Raw genomic sequence first — 6697 nt, forward strand, 5'->3', positions numbered from 1 at the left:
GTCCTTTAGCCATGTCTATGTTGAAACGTCAGACTCTTCGAAAAGCCTGAATTTTATAGCATTGTAGTTCTAAGTTTCCTTGCTGTTAATAGATGATACCTGTGTTTTCATAGTAATAAATGACTCTTGTTTCTCTGGATCGAATCTCGATAGCAATTATACTCTGCATCAAAGCTTGCTTGCTGCCGCTTCCAGAATATTTTTTCACTCAAATTCCTGTATTCTGCTCCATATTTACATATAAAATACAAAAAAATATAATTATTAACGAAATATTGTCAACAATCTCGCTAGTATATAACATAGCTCTGTTCAGGCTCAGCTTTACGATAAGGTATCGGATGGCTTTCTCTGCTCACCTAACTATTCTTCCAACTGTACAGAGCTGCTCCAGTCTTCCTGTAGATTTAAATAGAATTAGTTTTGCCGAGGCTGGGGTCATGAGCTAGAATTTTGAATTTTTTTTTCGAATTTCGATTATAGCTTGTGAATTCGCTTGAGAAGTAAGGGAAAATTTTTAATTGTCTTGTATAATTCGCATATGAATGTAAAGATCTGAACTTTCAGGAGTCTAATGCTATTTTACGTTACGTTTATTTTCAATGATAATGAGAAGAAGGATGTTAGTAGGCTTTAAACTAAGTTAACATTGATCTGACTAGTTAAGATCCTCTCATATCGCAAAACTAATGTTCGTGCTTTAACTTGAAATTTACTCTCGCGCTAACAATTTTGTTGTGTGAGAACCAAACGAGAAAATTAACTCAATGTTGGCTTTTATACTCAGGGCCCGTGCTTTCACAAGATCACTCAGAGAAATGTGTGAAAATATGTCCAAATAACGATGCACGTATTCCCATTTGTGGGTTATTCTGACCCAGTTTGGCCCGGCAAAAGAGCATATCAGTGTTGCGTCTGCACTATTTGGACAATAAATTCACATATTTATCTGAGTGATGGGGATTTTAACTACCAATTCTCCAAGCGCTTCCAGATAACCGATAGGTAGTGATTGATGTTATAATAATTCGTTTGGTATTGCGCTTTATCTCGCTTCAATGTAATAGAAAGAGTCTTTGCGGTCTCGACCACCTGTGTCTTGGTGTTTCTAGCTTAAATTAGACAATCTAGTTGTTCTAGCGGATATTGCAAGGTCTAGCTGCATCTTGCATGTTCATTATATCCTCTCGAGAAATGAGATCTTGCAGCGCGAATATCCCTTGATGCTTTATCTCGAGTAGCTTTGCTTTGAACGAAGTTTAAAACTCATTTGCAGAGGCTAAATCTTCTAATAATGTATATTTATTGATGTGATGAAGCTACTCCAACAAATGCAGTTTAATTTCAATGCAGACGAACTCCATCCCACATTCTTCGCCAGACATCACGAGTATTTCTGTTCAGAGGGAAATTTTCCCTCCATAGGCTCATGTGTCCTACTCAAGTTAATGTTGCCATATTACCATTACTAAGCAACGAAGTTCCTTGTAAATGATTAAAATACACTCAGATTTTATTCATAGGTTCTAAGTTATTCACTTTGAAAAATATTCTTCGATATTTCAGTACAAAACTAACGATTTTGTCCGATTACGGATATGTATCCATTATTTCAACATATATATTTATATATTGGAGATATATTCCCAATATATCCAATATTCTCCCCAATTCATAAATAACTGGATCGTTCATCCTATAATAAATATTTTTTTCTTCGCTGGCTTCCGTCCTCTGCAATAATTGTTGAGCCACCGTGCCATTTTGTATCGCACTATAACCTACTTCATCAATAATTATCGATCTCAGTTTATGTCCCAGAAATAACTTCATTCATAATATGATATATTTAACTTCGTTTATTTTTACGTCGCTCAAAAGACATGAATTTCCAAACTCTCGACCAAATGCAAATATTTCTGCAGAGAATTCTATTAATTTCCTCCTCACGTTTCTATGACTTTTCGAAAACTTCAGCTAGAAATCGTCATGGTTCTTTCTGTTCCCTAAATTGATAGTCGTTTACTTTGTTACTTTTAACTATTTTAATTGCAATAATAAAGTCGTTTTTGTAAGGTTCTGATAGCGCCTATAAGTGAGGAATTTTTTTAGGGAATCTCATCCGCCCAGGTTTTGTTTTTCGCAAATTGCGACGAAATTTCAATCCTGACCTGTGTATTGGAATCTCAACTTGATTTAAATTTTAACGTTAAATCAACTAATTTAAACCACATTCTTTATTCCCTAATATCTGCTTTCTTTACAAAGTTGCATGTTTCATCATTTACTCAGCGAGAATGAATCTTACTCAAATGTTGATAGGTAGTGGCTAGTGATTAGTAAAATAGTATTTATTATTCCTATTTAATTAAATGATCGTTTTATGTTAACGCTTTCTGCTCGTCTGGTGTCATGGTATATTCTTATAGTTTTTTTTACTTGTTCGTTAATTTAGATTATAAAACCTAATTTAGTTTTACGTACCGTATTATTGACGATTAATATTGTACCATGTCAGTATTGTCGTTATATTTTCTGAACACAAGGTATCAAAGTAAAGAATTTATGTCTATGTACTATTTAATTGCATTCGCGGATTTCATAAAAAAAATCTTTTATGTGCTGTAATACAAAAAAAAATCATAAAATTTCAGTTGACTTCATTGATTTATGTATCAACATATCAATCTAGAAATGCTCGCTTGGTGTGGTTGTGTGTCTTCTCGATAATTTATTTTGCGTGGCTTATTTTGCGGGGCATGCACCCAGCGAAATGAGTGAGGCTTTGTCCAAATAGCGATGCACTTTAGCGTGGGTCACCTTGACCACACTTATCACTGCAAAAGGGCGTCGTATCAGTGCTACGTACTCTCTCTGCTCATGCTGTAGCTAGGAAACCGTTTCACTATTTGGACAATCGGACCCATAAATTTTTCTGGGTATACTAGGGGTGAGTGAAGGCGATTATTGTTGGCACCCACAATCAGAAAAATGTATGGGTCATATTGTTCAAATAGTGACACCTCCTACACAGAGAGTGTGCGTGCATCACTATTTGGACCAAGTCTCACTTATTTCTGGACGTAAAGTTATTTGTTTGCCTAAGTTGCGTTGTGTGTAGATTTTAGGCTCTGTCCTAAACGTTCGGTAATGAAACAAGAAATTAGTGCAATGCACTTCTGTTCGCTATGCATTTACGCACATGCAGTACGTATATTTACGTACAGTACCTACGTATATTTACGTACAGTACGTATATTTACGTACAGTACGGATTTGAAACTGGAGCATGTAATTTCTCCATCAATAACTGGTCGTATATGAGGAATAAGCTCGTCTTCCACCCACGTAACTCAATGTGCTTTGTTAGCATAAGTCTTCGGCATGTAAACTGAATCATACGTGAAATATGGGATGAATTAAAAAAAGTACACATTTTGAAATAACATTCATCCACGTTATTATGAAACTCGCTTTGTCATTACTAACTCGATACAATCTTGCCAAGCTCATCCGTTATCTCGATGTTGAAGCCGACACATTCGAGAGCTCAAGGTTCTGATCTCGGGAATATATTTCCAACCGTGAGATTTTTTGTAAAAATGTCAACAAAACGTGAATTTCTTTGCTGTCCGAGTTATGAAAAAATTCAGTTAGCCGAGGAGTTTCGGTTGATTTTATATTTTGTGTCGGCTGTAATAAGATTAAATAATTTTCTTATTTGTTGAAACGCTTGCATGATGGCTATTCTGCTGAAAGGTTTTACCGAGCCAATGTGAGTTTCGAAGAATGAATGTTCAAGTATTCTATTGCGTTACGTATAGTCTATGTTCCTAGGTAGATTGTTAAGATGCCCGTTTCTTGCCGTTATTATATAGGCTTTTTATACTCGTATGGAATATTACAGCTATCTTGAATATCCGTATTTGTAAACGTTTGTAAAATGCATTTAATATATTCATGAAAAACTCAGTTTCTCTGATATGCTTTCGTATCAGCATTGATTTGGCCACTACTTTGAAAAAAATCGTTTATAGTTGCACGAGCTTTATTTTTACGAAAGTCAAATCAGTTTTTAAGATCATTACCCTGCCAATAAACCCAGATGAACCACTTCAGTAAATCAAAACAAAATTAATATTCTTCAAACTAAAGTTAATATTCTTTTACAAATGTATGTTGAAATTATTAACATTTGCATCAGTGCGTTTCAAGTATTATATGTCTTGGACATAATCTGAGTGTAAGCTGCTAAAATGTTATTAACGAAAGCGTTGTCGCTAAGTTATTCCTACAATCGTAGTTATTTATGAAATCATTAAGTTTAGCATTACCTCCTCTCCTTCTCGCTATCTCTACTACATTCACACAATCGGTGAATCGTTTCTACAGTGACTGATGGTGATCGGTGTTTTCAAATCTTATAATTTTGTCCAATAATAAAGAATGTATTCAAGACATTTCTTCATGACGCGTTTCTACGAATACAGCAATTAAAGAAATATCCAGTAAGTTAAACTCATCACTTATGATGCTTAAAATTACATTTCAACATGCAGTGAATTGGAGGAGTGAAATTCACGTTTAATTCTCAAATATAATTTTGTTTAAAAATGAACTAACCTCAAGGATAAGGTTGTCATAAGGTTGTAGTCGAAGTCATACATGCCATTACCTCGACTGACAATGAAACTCATAACGTATTGTGAACCATTACAAAAAATGGTGCGGTTCTCGTGATAGAAAAGCCTCGACGATGGAGTTTTGGGCAACATAGATTTGTTACACTAAGCATCATAGCGCATGCTACATTCTCTCTGCATTGATTTGTATCTTGCTAGTAAAAAAGTGCGTGTTGCGGGCTTCTCATTTTAACCTTGAAATTTCTGACATTTAATGTCATATTCAAGTCCCTCATTCACTTTTTGCCACATCACATCAATTGATCACTTCTACTGAAGTACCAAATAATCGAATGGGTCACAAATAGTGACCCACGGACAGCGCAAGCAAAAAGCGGGCGTATCAATGTTGCAGTGCATCGCTACTTGGACAATGTCTCGCGCATTTATATGAGCATACACTACATTGCAATTACACTCTCCATTCTCCGTGAAAAGCGACTTAAGATGTAATGGACATGAGAGAATATTTGAGGTTTTACATTTTCCATTCGTTCACTTTGTACTGTCTCACAAGTTTATACATGAATAATGAATATTTCGTATTATTAGAACAAGCGTTGTTAACTAGCACGGGATTCATCATTCGTTTATTATCAGAGGTATATGGCATGGCCTTGGTTATGATAGATAACAATTGATATTGTACAGAGGAATTAATAACGGTATAGCATACACTACATTGCAATTAGGCTCACCATTCTCAGTGAAAAGCGACTTAAGATGTAATGGACATTTGAGAATATTTGAGGTTGAACATTTTCCATTCGTTCACTTTGTACTGTCTTACAAGTTTATACATGAATAATGAACATTCCGTATTATTAGAACAAGCGTTGTTAACTAGCACGGGATTCATCATTCGATTATTATCAGAGATATATGGCATGGCCTTGGTTATGATAGATAACAATTGATATTGTACAGAGGAATTAATAACGGTATAGTAGCCGTAACGTCCACTTGAATTTTCAAAGAACAGGAAGCTGAAATAGTTCATTTAAACTTGTCAAAATAAGAATTGGTTTAATACATACTCATAATATTTCGACAAAAGTAAATTGAACGAACTATTTTTGACGGTTTTGTTAGTTCAGGCACTTATATATAGTACTTTTATTGTGTATAATGGCTTGAAAACGAATACGATACCTTGAAAGAAGAAGGCTCGGGAAATTAAATGTTTTTCCCATAACGGGAGACGGAAATTAAATCAAAATATTAGGACAAACGATGTTCAGTTTTATTTAAAATTGATGAACTAACATGATAATGTAACTACTTGGTACTGAATGAAGGATAAGAGAAGAGAGCCAAAAGCCTAAAGTATTATGAAGCAGACGTTATAGGCCCAAATAGGCTCTTTGCCACGCACGAGTTTAAACAAGAATGTTTAGTTTTAACAGCATATGGATGCAGTAAGCCTAGTGGAAGTTCAACTGCATTATTTATACATCAATAATTGCAAGGCCGACTGAGAAAAAATGCAGACATTTTACGCTAATAAACGAACTAAATATCGTTTACAAATTGAATCTATGACTTACTCTCTAGGAGGACGAAAAGTTCAAAACATCTTGCAGAGAATGATGCATTGATTATTGTGGTGAACGCTAGCGCCAATAAAGACATTTCCATCACATCAATGAAGACTAAATGATTCAACAACTAGTTAATCAATTCTAAAATGTATTTACTGTAACATTTGATAGCTCGTTTACCAAAATATTCATTTACCTTAACATTTAAGCACTTCAGTTATTTTCATTTTCTCTATAGAAAATTTTTTTGAAGGAAAACGGCAACATGTCTGTGTAAAGCATTGATTAAATCTGTATACAAAATTGATAAGGAAATAACACTGAAATGTTATCAGAGAAGCTAAAGTCCCGTTAAACATATGTCCCGTTAAGTTAAATTATGAACAGATATAAGTACGCCACTTAATAATCTAGGATTCAAAATAACTATGGCATAGCCTAGCGTATACTTGAAATCTCCAGTTTGAAACCTAT

This window comes from Hyalella azteca, unplaced genomic scaffold (assembly GCF_000764305.2).
Source record: "Hyalella azteca isolate HAZT.00-mixed unplaced genomic scaffold, Hazt_2.0.2 contig15162, whole genome shotgun sequence".
Lineage (NCBI taxonomy): Eukaryota > Metazoa > Arthropoda > Malacostraca > Amphipoda > Hyalellidae > Hyalella > Hyalella azteca.